Source organism: Otolemur garnettii, unplaced genomic scaffold (assembly GCF_000181295.1).
Source record: "Otolemur garnettii isolate 467f Iridium unplaced genomic scaffold, OtoGar3 scaffold00031, whole genome shotgun sequence".
Classification (NCBI taxonomy): Eukaryota; Metazoa; Chordata; class Mammalia; order Primates; family Galagidae; genus Otolemur; species Otolemur garnettii.
In genome coordinates, this window is record NW_003852426.1 from 15,822,278 (window position 1) to 15,837,320 (window position 15,043).

At 38.1% G+C, this 15,043-nt stretch overlaps 1 protein-coding gene across 2 annotated transcripts in view; it reads left to right on the plus strand.

The window, feature by feature from the left end:
* Positions 1–15,043, plus strand: part of RUNX2 (runt related transcription factor 2) — a 212,217-nt gene that overhangs the window by 71,256 nt on the left and 125,918 nt on the right. The window lies entirely within an intron of this gene.

Sequence of the window (15,043 nt, forward strand, 5' to 3'; positions counted from 1 at the left end):
ATGCTACTTATATTTCTTCTTTGAAGCAATATCTAGTCATGTGTTTTCCTTATTTTAAAATGAGGTTGTTTGGCTTTTTGTTGTTGAGTTAGAAGAGTTCTTTGTATATTGTGGATACTAGAACCTTATCAGATTAACAGATACATGATTTGCAAATATTTGCTTCCATTTGTGAGTTCTTTTTACTTCCTGATAGTATCTTTGAAACACAGAAGATAAACATTTTGATGAAGTTCAATTTATTTATTTTTTCTATGGTTGCTTATCTCTTAGGTGTTATATCTAGGAAGACATTGCTTAATCTAAAGTCACGAAGATTTATACCTATGTTCTCTTCTAAGAGATTGACAGTTTTAGCTTTTACAGTTAGGCCTTTGATTCATTTTGGGTTACTTTTTGTATATGGTGTGAGGTAAGGTTCTAATTTTCTTCTTTTGCATGCCAGTCAGCCTTTTTCTTTCTTTTTTTTTTTTTTTTTACATTTATTCTGGTCATATGTCTGTCTTCTCTTCCCCGTTCTGCTGTGAGTTTCAGGGAATTATTTTTCTAGGTTCCCTTCCAACTGGCTTGTAGGGCAGCTCTTTTTTATATATGTGTCTTTAAACAGAGGTTTAAATGCAGAAAAGAGTGGTGAACACATTTAGCCAACAAGATTACAATTTCTGAACCACATGAGCAAGTAGCATTCTTAGAAACACTTTTTTATACATGTCCCTTTAGTGTTAGCCAATGAAAGCACAAGTGGAAGATTAGAGAATAGGTGGAGGGAAGAAGCAAGACAATTTCTCTCCTTTTCACTCAGCTTCATGGGATATATCTAGTAGTTACTATGGTGCCTTTGTGCCTCCACATTACACTAAAAAACTCTTCCCTCCGTGGTTCCCAGATCCTCACAGTGATGTCACTGTGCTTCCATCTCCCAGATGGCCATACTTTTTGAGTTCTGATTGTAACACCTAATCCTGTTGTTCATATACTCCTGGGCTGGGAGCAACTCCAAGTGTTGCTAACCTCTGAACTGCTTCACATCTCCTGTTGACTTCTCAGATCTTCATAGGCTATAAGTATGTTTACTAAATACCCTCTATTGAAAAAAACCAATATCCAGAAATATTTATGGTTCTTGGATTCAACTGATAAAACATCTAACATTTTAAATAATTATGTGTTAACCAGTGTGTTGTAAATATTTCTAATTGTACGTAAAACCAGCACATTGTACCCCATAAATACATTATTATGCACAGCTATGATTTAATAAAAAATGTGTTTAAATAGTTACAAAGAATGCTATTCCCAGTGTATTTCAATTATTGAAATACTTCAAAATAAACATGTATACCCTTCTTTGAGATATATTTAGTGCAAGCTAAATACCACAGTGATTCAAGACTTTGCATTTAGGCCTTTGATCTATCTTGAGTTACTTTTTTATATAGTGTGAGATAGGGTGTAACTTAATTCTTTTACATGCCATTTGGCCATTTTAAGGTTGATATCTGTGTTGTTCATTTGTCTGTCTTCCTTTCCCCTGTTCTGTGTATTTCAGGGAATTACTTTTCCTAGGCTCCCTTGCCAACTGACATCCTGGTCAGCTCTGTTTTATACTTGTATTTTTAAGCAGAGATTTAAATGCAGAGTATTTGTGTTCATCCATTTAAAAAATACATGAACAATATGCTTCTCAGTCAGAAATTTAATACTGTTTCTGTCCATCCCACTTTGATTCTACTTTCCCTTCAAAATAGTTGTTTGATGTTATATATTTTTATTGTTTAAAGTCTTCACTTAGTCATTTTCAATTATTTTTCATAAGAAAAACAGTTTTATAAATTAAAATTACAAAAATGTAGTCAAGTTTCCTAGATCTATCAGTTACTATTAAAATACCTTTTCTGGTTTGAATTATGACAATATTATTGTTGCCATAGTATGTAATTGATGAAAGAACATAAGAACATCATAATTTTTATAAAGAAATATTAAACATGAAAGCAAAACCTTTTTTTTGGAAATGCATCTATAGAGGAGTTGAGTGAAGTGGTGCCTTTGATAAGTGGAGGTTCTGTGTGGCAACCAGAATCTATTTTATGCCTCAGAGCAGTGCATAATGGCAACGGAAGATGGCCAGGAAATAGCCTTCCTTTTGTGAAGTAGGAAAAGAGAAATTGGAAGAGAGAAAATGGCAGCCACAGGCAAGTTCCTAGGCAGATTATTTTTAGAAAAAAATGTATATGAGTTTGAGAATTTGGGGATCAATTCTCTTAAAACTATCTACGTCCATGGAATGTTTTCATGTCCTGTAGGCGCATGGTTCCCAGAATCATGTGGGAAATTACCTTAATGTGATGATAGCCTATATGAACACTAAGACAAGCCACGTTAAAAGTCATTGAACAAAAAGGCTTTTGGATCAAAATACCAGGCTTGAATCATGCAATTTATTGAGTTAATTGAAAACACAGAAGCAGCCAAGGGATAGGAATGGCACAGGATATTATGTTTAAGATAGGGTGAAAGGAGGATGGAATTTACTATCTGAATTCTGAAATATGCAAAGTTCATATATTATTTACTTATTTATTAGCGACAAGGTCTTGCTCTGTTACCCAGACTAGAGTGCAGTGGCATGTTTGCAGGTCACTGCATCCTCAAACTCCTGGGCTCAGGTGATCCTCCTGCTTCAGCCCCCTGCATAGTTGAAAGTATATGCACATGCCATCATGTTCAGCTAATTTTAAAAATATTTTTAGAGATGGGGGTCTCACTATGTTGCCTAGGCTTGTCTCCAACTCCTGGCCTTATGCAGTCCTCCCACCTTGGCCTTCTAAAGTGCTGGGATTACAGGCATGAGCCATCATGCCTAGCCAAAGTTCATATATTTCATGTCTCTTTCTCTGGTGCATCATCATCCTTCCCCAATGATGTGGTTACAAGTCAGAGTTGAGGTTTGAGTAACAGGGCTTGGCAGAGGATGGTGCCTGGAGCCAACACTTGGTTTATTGTACAGCTGGCCACAGGTAGACTGATGAACAGCTATAACATTGCCAGGTAGACTGATAGCTTGCCAGGTAGACTAATGAACAGCTATAGGATTTATTGGACAGAGGATACATGAGCCAGAAAGGGTGTTGCCAAGGAGAAGGCAATTTAAGATCTTTGGAAAATTGAGTGCCTGGTATATATTTAGTATATCATGAATATTTGGTACTTTTGTTCTTTCTGTCCCTCCTAGCTGAGGTTAAGCACACATATATACTTGACTTCCTTTATGTCTATTATGTATCACAAAGGTACTAGATTTTTAAATTAGTTTTGCTTAATCATTCTTACTTGTTTTTCTTATTTTCCATAGGATGAGTATTCTTAAATAATGCAGCTAACTACATGACACCTGGTTAAGATTCCCCACTATAGGACAAATGCTGAGATACTGACCCTTATAGCCCTTAAGACACTAGGATGAACTGAGGTGGCTGAGCTGCAATCCTTTTCCTCTAAGCCCAAGTTTCTCATTTCTTTACTTCAGTATGACATACAAAATATTATCATTTTCTATGTGTGTCATAACTAGCTTGGATACTCAGGTACGGAATTGGTAAGTTATAGAACATATGGAGCTTCAACTTTACTAGATAATGCCAAACTATTCTCTCAAGTCTTTTGCCCTAATTCATATTCCAATAAAATGTAAGAAAGTTCCCAATTGATCCACATTCTCATCAATTTTTGATAATTTTGGAAGGAAACATAAAATGTTATAACATGAAAATTTCCTATTTGAAAAGGATAGAAAGTTCAGATCTAGAGAGTATTTTAAGTAGGTATATTTGTTCATTGACTTTGTTTACAAACATTTAGTTGCACTTATCTAAGCATTATGCTGGGTGCTAGAATAAAAGATGAATAAGACTAATCTCTATTCTCAAGGAACTATGTGGAAGTCATATATGTGAACAGAGAATTCACATGATGAGTACAATAATGGAGGTAAATACAAATTACTATACTGTTAATGAAGGAGAAAGAGAAAAATGCACTTCAATGCATTTGAATTTGGGGTGAGAGATATTAAGAGAAGTGAAGGTTGAAATATTTCATAAGACAGGTTTGTTTTCAAAAATTTTTTTTATTAAATCATAGCTGTGTACATTAATGCAATCATGGGGTACAATATGCTGGTTTTATATACAATTTGAAATGTTTTCATCAAACTGGTTAACATAGCCTTCACAGCATTTTCTTAGTTATTGTGTTAAGACATTTATATTCTACACCTAGTAAATTTCACATGTACCCTTGTAAGATACACCATAGGTACTTGTGGTCCTGTGGTGATAACTTGAGAAGGCCAGGTCATGAGGAGGGGTTTTATCCTGTATAATTGATGATACAGAACCACTGAATTGTTCTAAGCAATACAAAGACATGATTTAAACTGTATTCTAAAAAGAGAACACTGATAGTGATGTGGAGACTGATTTGGATTCAGATGGGCATAAATAGAGGCAGAGAGACAAGTAGGAGTCCATTGCAATTGAAAATCAAGTTGATAAAGGTCTGAACTTAAGGCAGTAGCAATACAGATGGAAGAAATCAGATATGAATGATATTCAGGAAGTGGCATTAACACAATCAAGTGATAGTCAAGAAGTAAAAAATGATGGAGAATTTTAGTATATCAAGATATCCAAGTTTCTGCCTAAGCGGGTATATTCAGTCATTTAAGCAACTAATATATGTTGGTCACATACTATATGCTAGGCTAGGCCTTATGCTGACTAAGGGGGGATATCTAGGCTACCTAGTTACACAACTCCAGGGAACACTTTTCACATTGTATATATATGGGCAATAGTAAGAATGATGCTCCCTGGATTTCTTTAATGGTGTGGTTCCATATTTTCTGTGAATTGGACAAACTCAGTTTCTACCATTATAGAACTCATAATCTAGTGTACAGTGGATTAACTAAGATGGATAAAAAGTAACAGTGGTGTGCTAGGCCTTAAGAACATATATGTCACCACTTGTCTTTCTTTATGCCTGAAACAATGAGTTGGGTATATTGGACATATTGACCTTGAGGGGACGTGTTAAGAGCCTTTGTTCAAAGTTTCATAGTGAGTTAATTAAAAGGGTTTCCTAGTGCCCTTCCCCTTTTGTTTCCTAGTGCCCTTCCCCTTCCCCAGTGAGTTGGGTATATTGGACATATTGACCTTGAGGGGATGTGTTTAGAGCCTTTGTTCAAAGTTTCATAGTGAGTTAATTAGAAGGGTTTCCTAGTACCCTTCTCCCCACTCCCCCCCCCTTTTTTTCTTAGCTCTATGTACTCTTTTAGGATGTGCAGAAGAGAAATGTAGTTTACATGTGGTCCTATTGCTCTGTTCTTCAAAGGAAGTCCAAGTCTTCATTCCAATATAAACCTGAAAGTTTTTGTCTTTCAATGGCTCCAAATTACATACTCTCCAACTGAAGACTTCAAAAAATTGAGCAACTCATATTAAAATTATTAGGGCTATGTAGGTTTTACATATAATAGAATGATTTTGAGGGTGAAGTGAACAACTTAAAATTAATGACAAATTAATAAATAAAAAGGATAACTTATTTTCATATATGTGTAATAAAAAAGACTGGTGGGCTATTTAGACTTTAATATATTTAGATATAGGTCCCTTCCTTTATTCAGTGACAAGTGCAAAGCAACTTTCCAACTATTTTCTTCCAGGTTATAATTTTAACCCTGAGAGTAAGAAATATTCTATAGAAAGTTTGACTTTGAACTGGAATGTTTTGCAAGGTCTCTTCCTAGAGGGAATTTTTATGGTAAATGCTGGCAAAACAAAGTTGGAAATTGAAAATCTTTCATTTTTCAAGGCTGATATAAAATGAGCTAAGCTTCTTAGATATGTATAATACCTCTAGTAATTCTCTTATTTTTTATTTCCCACAATTTAAGTTTTATCATAGATGCTTTTAAAAACAGTATTTATTTTTGCATGAACCAAAAACATTGACATCAGAGAAGCCAAAAGTAAATCATGAGTGACACTATATAATAAATTGTGTAATACCTCAATCAGTTACCATGTTTACAGCTACAAGCAACCATAATAATTCCCTTCAGTAAGAATACACACCAGTGAAGCAAGTTAAAAATGAAATTTAAGAAAACTATGCTCAGTGAAACTAGCAATAGTGAGGCAACCCACATTTTTAACAATCCTAGAGAATAATAAGCTTTAAGCTGCATAGTACACACAATCTAGAACATTTCCTTCAATTTGATTTAAGATTATTTTTAACCTGAAAATACCAACAAAATTTCAGATATTTTGATTATCTATGTACATATGCATCTGGCCTAAATGTTGAAGTAAAAACCCGAATTAAAATTTGCTAAGACTGTTTTGTATATATAAGAAGTAAAGAGTTTGATTTTAAGACTTGTGAAAAATTCCTCCTTCAAAAAGCTGAAGAATTATCATGTCATAGTTAAGTCTTAGATCTGTCACCAGAAACTATAGAAAGTTAGAGGTTTCATTTAGGTAAGGGACATAAATATATTCTCAGGGCAAAGATGTGGATTGATAGAAAAAAACCTGTACTGATAGAGAAAAAAGAAAAAAAAAAAAAAAACAAACACTGGCCAAATAGCCTTTTTTTCTTAAAATGTCTTTTCTCCCCCCACCCCCACCCCTTTTTATTCCATCCTGGTGAAAGTGGCATTAGTAGGGATTGCCTCTTCCAAACTTTTATAAAAATTTGATAAGGGAACCCGTTGCATTTATTAGGGAAGAATCTAATTAAACATCAAAGCCATGTTTACAGAAATGAAATATAACAGATTTTAGATGTACTGTGTTTGCAACATATATAAATAAATTCTAAAAGAGTTCTAAAATGGATGAAAACAAGAAACAAAGAAAGTATATCTCCTTTTTAAAAATTATATAGCAAGTAGATACTGGTGTTTTTTGTTGTCATAGAGTGATAACCAGGTAAATACAATTATACTGCACACACACACACACACACACACACAATCATTCTCACTTAGGCACAAAAAGGAAAGACCCTGATCATGAAGCAGGGAGGTCAGAAGTCACTCTGTAAGTTTCAGATACCCAAAGAACTATGGCTAGGCTTAGCTGGGATACAATGAGAGAAGTATTTGCTTTGGGTGCAAAATTTAAGGGGGGTCCCAGAAAAGCTTGCATTCAAGGTAATATTTTGATATACTATCTTAAAATCAAATTTCATACTCAAAAATACATGACTGACAAAATGTCAAAACTGAAACAAAGAGAAGATCTGACCCTAATCTTTCGTGAGTCTTTTGCCTTATCATTAGTACTGGCCTTGCCCAGAGAAGCTTCCTGTTCTGTCCAAGGAGGGTGACAGGTTGCAGTAGAGCAAAGACCAAGGGGTATTAGCTGCTAGCAGCAGCCTGAATATATTCTCCCTCTTATGAATGTTCACAAAAATGAGCATCATGATACTGATGCCTTCTACAAGCAGTCTAGTCAACTTTATTTCTCCACTACATTACAGTATTCCTTTCTAGACGGGAAGATCCCTTTGATGTTCCAACACATTTGTTTCTAGTATTTGATTTAATTCAGCTCAGTATTTTCTAAAAATACATCAAAGACCTTTACATTTACTTAGAAGCAGTAATTAATGTTTGTAAATGCTATATTAATGTTTGTAAAGGCTCCTCATAGAGATTCAAGATCTATATAGCATATTAAAATCTGGGAGAAAATTAGAAATACCATGTCTATTTATTTTGCTTAATCCAGAGTTTTCCTAATTTTGTCTTAGAGTCATATTATTACTTAGTTGCTGACTTCAACTACAATAAGGCCACAGTCATCTAGTCCCACTCCCTTTCTTTCCTTGGTAATAGAATCTTGCTCTTCTATTTCTGTAAGATATCTCTCTACCTTCCCTGACCCTGGATTTTTATCATCTTCTCATAAGAATATGTCTTCTAAATATAAACTTATATCTATCAGGCAATGATAAATGACTTAACAGATGTGATAGGATGTTGGAAATTTTCATCTTATGATAACCCCAATGGAGTGACCCAAAGTGGAACCCACTATGAATAAAAACATCTTGGGGGCCAGAAAATTGAAACTTTAGCATATCAGTCTAGGTCCAATGAGGATAGAGAAACAATCCAGTAATTTGAACAAGCAAAGTTTAATATAAAGAATTATTGACTATAACAGGATTGCAATATAAGGGAATTGGCTAGCAAGAAGTAAAGAGAACTCTAAAGAATAAAGGAATAAAAAGCATCCATTACCCTCAAAACTGAAATAGAGCCACCAAGAAATAGTCCCTCCCTCTTTCCATCCAGGGCTGGGATCCAGACCTCATACAGCCTTGATTCACTATATGGCAGAGAAGTTGTGCTAGTGGAACTAGCCACAAATCTGCCTTCGAGGGAGCTAGGGATAGCTGTTTACAAGGAGCCATCTCAGAGGCACATGGCCACTAGCAGCCCAGGAGGGGAGGATGCTGGGGGAAGCTGCTAGGTAATGGGTACTGGGAGCCTAGCAGCGGAAAAGCTATCCTCACAGCAGCAGCCAGGCCGCAGGGAAGGTGTGTGTATGTGTCCACTTCAGGAGTCAGGAGCTGGAGAAACTACATGCATTGCTCTAGTAGACCATCCTGTTATGCGAGCTCAAAAGAACCAGGAAACAAAACCCGTTTCTCCTGCAATGTCTCTCCAATGCCCCCTACTGACAAAATATCAATGATAAAGGGAAACATTTAAAGAGTCCAGATACATTTTCACAGAGCAGATAAAAAGGGTGAATTTGGAGCTGCAAGAAAATAAATTGATAACTGGCATCCCTAGAGAAAAATATTATCTGGAAGAAAATAGTGATTGACAGGCATGTGATTTTGCCAGTCAAAAAGATAACTGGGGGAGCTATTTAAAGTCAGAGAAGATAAATCCTTGCTTATAGAACTTGATCATAGATAGATGGAAAGAAGAAATTGCTTTCTTTGGGGAAAGTTCAGTTCAGGGAAGCTTGGGGAAAAACACTGAAGGGAGAGTTTCTAGGTATGAAATCCAGAGAAGCAAAACACAGAGAAGAGCAACATGTAACTGTCATCTCTTAGGATTCCAGCTAATAAAATCAAGTTGAGCTCTCACTATTCTATTTTTTCTTTTGTTCTATTTTCCCTACCTCTCTACTTCCTTTATAATTCAAGTTTCTTATACTGTGAAAATTGATTTTTGTACTTTATTACATGGATAAGAATATTATAATTTCCATTTCTCACCTTGATGGCAGCAGGGGTGGTGGAGGGAATAATGGTTCAGGTCACTGCCCTAAAGTCTAAGGTAAACCTTTAGAACCTTGGGATCAGAATTGGATAGCACTGTTGTTATTGCCTTGAAGGAAATATCTGAGCAGATTGATAAAGAATGGTTTACTGCAGGAAATCTTTAATTCTTGAATGTTCTTAGATGTTTCATCATAGACTTCTATAAACTTTTATATGTAACATTCTACTTCTGCTCAAAGATCACGGCTACTGCCATAGGACATTTGCCAATACCAAAGCACCAGTGGGCTGATTTGGGAAAATTAATTTTCTTTGACTCCTGGGTAATGAATTAGAACCCTTTTAAGAAATTATGTTGGTCTCTTCAGGTAAGTAGGATGTCATTTGGTAGGCTGGTATTTTAGTCCAACAAAATACTGTGTATACCATGCCTGGAGAGTAATTAGATAGGTGCTCCATAAATGCGGTTCTTAAAGGTCATACGGCAAGTGTCAGCCTTTTTATGACAACACTGTACTCTTATAAATGCCTGAAATTGGCCCATGGGAATGCTAAAACAACAAGGAAAGGTTTATGATGCTAAGTCCTCCACTACAAACATTTCATCTCTTATTACAGCCATGCAAATTATTATAGGTCCATTGACAATGGGAAAAATTTACTCAGCTTAAAACAAATCAGACGGTATTTAACAGTATAAAAAAATTAAAATGGAAAAAATATGTCACAAAGATTTTAAATCACTTGTTATTAAGCTAACTGTCTTAAAAGTATATACAGGACTTGTGAATATATTGTATACCAGAAAATTCTTGCTAAGCTCATTTGTATTTCTTGTTTAATCATGTGTGAAACAGATGGAATAAATCTACTAAAGCTCTACCTATTGTTTTCATGTTCTTCACTCTTTTCTCATCTATGCAGTTAATGTGCTCCCACTGTGCTTTAAGGACAATGAAAAATGCTGACATATTGTAAAACAATTGTTCTTGAGGAACCTCTGAAAATGCACTAACTCCTCATTCTTTTCTCTCTGTTTTGGCACATCCAAGGTTATTAATCTAATGAATTAACATTTTCTGCAGACGAGAAAAAGTTAAATGATCAATTTTTTACTTTTAAAGAATTAATATGGAACTCAGGCACACTCTATTCTTCATTATCCTTTTAATATCCATTCCTTTTTACTTTTTCGCCAGAGTCCTGCACCTCTTTCAGTTTAGGCCTGGGGTTGGCAAGCTTTTTCTGTAAAAAACCAGTTAGTAGATATTTTAGGTTCTGTGAGTCATACAATCTTTGTCACAACTACACGATATGTTGTTTTAGGTGAAGATAGGTATAGACAATACATAAATGGCCATAGGTGTGATCCAATAAAACTTTATTTGTAGACACTAAAATTTGCATTTCATGTCATTTTCATGTGTCATGAATGTTATTATCCTTTTTTTCAACTATTTAAAAATGCAAAAATCATTCTTAACTTGTAGTTCGTGCAAAAACAGGAATTAGGTCAGATTGGCCCATGGGTCACAGTAGGGCTACTATTGATCTAGTGGCAGTGCTGCCTCTTCAAAGGCTGAGTAAACTTCACTTGGTTACAGGCTGAAAGAAAATTCTCTAGAGATGGTTCTGTTTATAAAGTTTCCCCTCATGACACATTCAAAGCTTTGGGGATCATCAATCTAGCCATAATTTTTCATTAGTTGTCCCACTTCATTAGCTGATCTGTTGAAAAATATTTTAAGATTTTACTCTCTACTTTTCATCATGAAAAAGCATGTAAAAATACTGTATAGGACTCAGAACAGAAAACCAGGATGAAAGAAGCCTGGTTTCTGTTCCCAGTCTGGGAATTCAGTTCTTTGACCTGATAAATAACCCATTGCTTCACATCTCATTTTCTTTGTCTGGAAGGTCAGAATTGCCAGGTGTTGTTACTAAATAGTTATATTAAATGTTAAAGGATATGGGGGATTAAGCTTATATCTTCCAAAGTAGCCACATTTTTAGTAAAAAAAGGATGTTCTTTTTTTTAATGCCATAACATACAACTGAAAAGATAGATTTTCTAAAAAAGGGATCTTGTGTGTGATTTGTTCTGAACATTTCCATGTAGAAGAAAATCTAAACCCAAGGGTGAGATCAAGCAAACTACAGCACAAAATACACATGTGTAAAACCTCATGGTTTTCTTATGTGCCTAATATTACCAGGAGAGGTTAGGAGTCTGTGAAAGTGTTTTCTGCCTTCAAGTATAATGCTTGGAGCCAAGACATCATCATTTCCAAGCTTAGTCCATTCCAGTTGAAAGTGTGAATGTTCAGCAAAAGGATGTTTTTGAAAGGAGACTGAAAATCCACTGTGCCAGATACCTGAAACGTTGTTAGGGTATTCAGTGGAAAATTTCATTTCCACATTATAAATAACTGTAGGATATTTTAAGGGATCCAAGACTAGTAACTTCCAAGAGCTGCTTATATTAGTTCCACTGAAATGTGAAATGAAGGGAGGATGCTGAGAAAGGCTGTAAAGCTGAGTTACTGGATATGATTAATTAAAATAAATAATCTCATCATTGATTAAATTGTCCTTAACCATTGAGGCCTGCATAGTTCACTATTTGCCAAATGAAACAAAGAAAGGGCAAAACAGTGATGGAGAAAAAAAGAGGAAAGTTCCCCACAATGATTTCTTAAATTGAAAGGGTTCTACAACTTCATATTCAAAAAAGCCCCTCTGGTCATCCACATTTGAAATATTGACTGTTTGTTGGTGTCTTCAAATTTCTGGGAGTTCCCTGTACTGTGGACTTCCTGAGAAGAGAGGGCCAAGCCCAGAGAAGGTGGCATATCACCCACCACAGTAGTTATTGAATTTCTATCTCCCTTTGACCACAGAAATAATCCATTTCCTGTAATTCTTCTCCTTTGCAGCCCCCACACACTTGAAAACAAACAAAAAAAGAGTCAGAGATCTCTGTTAGCGGCACAACGTGCCCTAAATCAACCTGATCCCACTAAAAGAAAAAAAAAAAAGCAAAGCAAAAAAAAAAAAAAGAGAGAGAGAGAGAGAGAGGGAGAGAGAGAGGGGAATCATTGTGAAGATGGGTGTCTGAGTACATGCGAATGGGTGTTAAAGATATTAAAGTGAGAGAAGTGGATTCAGTCTCTCTAGTTCTTTTTTTTTTTTTTTGAGGGGGAAACCTGGCTTCCCTTCCAGGGTCTGCCGCCTGTGGCTTGGGGAAACTTGTGCATAAAGGAGGCGCGACGGTGCCTAGGGTTAGAGCTCTCCCCTGTGACCGAAAAGATAATTTAAAATTGCACGCGCAGGAGACAGCTCAGCCTCCTCCCTGCGCATCTAGTTCGTCCGGATAAGTGGGCTCTTGTACCCTGGAGGCACAGGTACCTCAAGGTCAGTAGGCCTGGGCGAGGAGTAGGTTGCAGAGCGAGTGTCACAGCGGGTGGTGCAGAATTCCCCTCTCGACACGGTGGCAGTGGCAGGCGGTGTGCGGAAGGCCGATGGGGAGGGAGGGGGGCGGCTAGGAGGCTTACGTCTGTAGGGGGATTTGGGGGAGAGGCGGGAACTTGGAGAGAAAAGTGGGAAAGACAGACGAGGGAGGTTTAGAGTTGTGAATGAAAAAATGGGAAGATAAAAAATGCCCCCAAAGAAGTGTCCCTGAACTTCCTCCTTACGCCCCGCAAGAGCGCATACCTAGGGACCCCCCCACCCTCACCTCCGCTCCTGCTGTCTGGAACCCCGTAAGTCCCCAGCGTCTCTCTCCAGCGGGGTAGTCTTGATTTCCAAGTCACACAACCAAAGCCCTCCAAGTCCTTCTTGTGCTTTTTACAGGCACCAGGCCCCCTTCCACGCCCCTTACGCTTTCAGAGTCCTTCTAGGCCCCTCTAGGGTGCAGACCCCCAGCGCGGGCTTCGCGAGTGGAAGCAATGCTTTAAAAACCCAGAGGCAGGGCGGTGGCAGGTCTCCACCAGGGTGAAAGAGGCGTTTGCTCTGAGCAATAAAAACACCGACTAATGGTAATTGCTTTAAATAAGATGTGAAGGAGCGAGTGATGCTCCCACTATCTTTATACTTTAATACACCGGAAGGCATTCTAATTTTTCATTTATTTTATGAAATTACTTATTACTGTGTCAGCACCCTATCAGGGAATCTTTGACACTTTGGCAACTTTACACAAACACGTTTCCCTGCTTGGGAAGGTTTGCGAGAGTTTTTTGATCAGAAAGAAACGTAGGGATACCCAACGCAAGAGGGTGAATGGGCACTGTAGCCCCTTCTTAGGGTGGAATAGCTTCAAGCGGATTTCCCGGCTTCTGTGGGCGAAGCACATTGTTTTATTTGTTTTGAAGGCTCAGAGTTTGAGGCTGGTCGGAGACACCCACGTGCTTCTGACTCTCATCAGCGTAATGATCGCCTTAGCCAGAGTCGTGTCTATATAAACCACAAAAACCTAATCATTAGAAATCCCAGCCTCCAAAAACCACATTTTAGGTAAAAAGTGCCGCTTTTTTTTCCGCGCTCCTTCATCCTCTCAACCACAACTTTTTGGGGGGATCCAAAGTCGCTTTTTTAACTCACATTAGGAAATAAATACATAAATAAATAGCCATTGAAGCATTTTTAATTTTTATTTAAATTTTTTTTTGCCAAGAGTGGTAGGGAAGAAAGTTAAGACACTAGACTTAGTTTTAGATGCATAATAGACTTAATGAAAGATTGCAATTAATGAAAAACTGCTGGTATTTTTCCCCAGCAAAGTTTTTTGCAACCTTAATCACCAAGCTGACAGTTTTCTAGACCTTAAAAAAAATTCATCCTTGTTCTCTAAGAATGGCAAAATTGAATATATAAGTGTCCGGCCATCCACTTTTATTTTTAAAAACTATTTTGACTAGACTTCCCCTCCCCCATTTTTTGAGTCACTTGAGACAAAAATCACCCAAACCCTGCAAAATCTTTCTTTTTCCCCAGAGCCGCTCCGGCAGAGGTTGGGGGTGGGGGTGGGAGGGTGCAGAGTGTTGAGAAGTGAGCACAGACGTTCAAGAATTTTCCTTCCTCCTCTCTTGAAGTTACAACGAAAAATAACGACAGTCAGATCAGCTGGAGGCTTTCTGGTGTCTCAGCTTCAACCTCTTCCGACTAAGAGGGGGTTCCTTGTCTTAGGGCTGGAGGGAGCAAAACGACACCAGGCAAGATCCCCCTAGACTGAGGCCGCCTCTTTGGGCTTCGGAAGCTGCGCACCGCTCGCTGGGGGCTCCTTCTCGCGGCCGGCGGGCGGCGGCAGCGGCTGCGATTCGCAGACTCGAGATCCGTTGCCCTGAGATCCGCTGCCTGCAACTTACCTCTTGAGTACCTTGAAGAGCGAGGGACAGGGGAGCTTTGCAAAGCAGAAGGGAGTGGATGCAAGAGGTGGCCGTGAGAAGACGAGAAGAAAAGAAGGGAAGGGAAGAAACCGAGCCCGGGAGTCCGGCCGGCAGCCGCGGCGGGAGGCACGGGAGGGCGGAGGCGCAGACGCCTGCAGCTGGGTAGCAGCTCACCGCGCGGCGGTGGCGGGCAGCGAGCGGCAATGCCGGCCTCGGGGCTGGACTGCTGAACCCACGCGGTCTCACCACCGGACTCAAACTGGGAGGGGGCGCCAACGCACCCAGGACGCGGTGCCCCGAGAGACCCCACTGCACGCGGCAAACTCAAGCCCCCC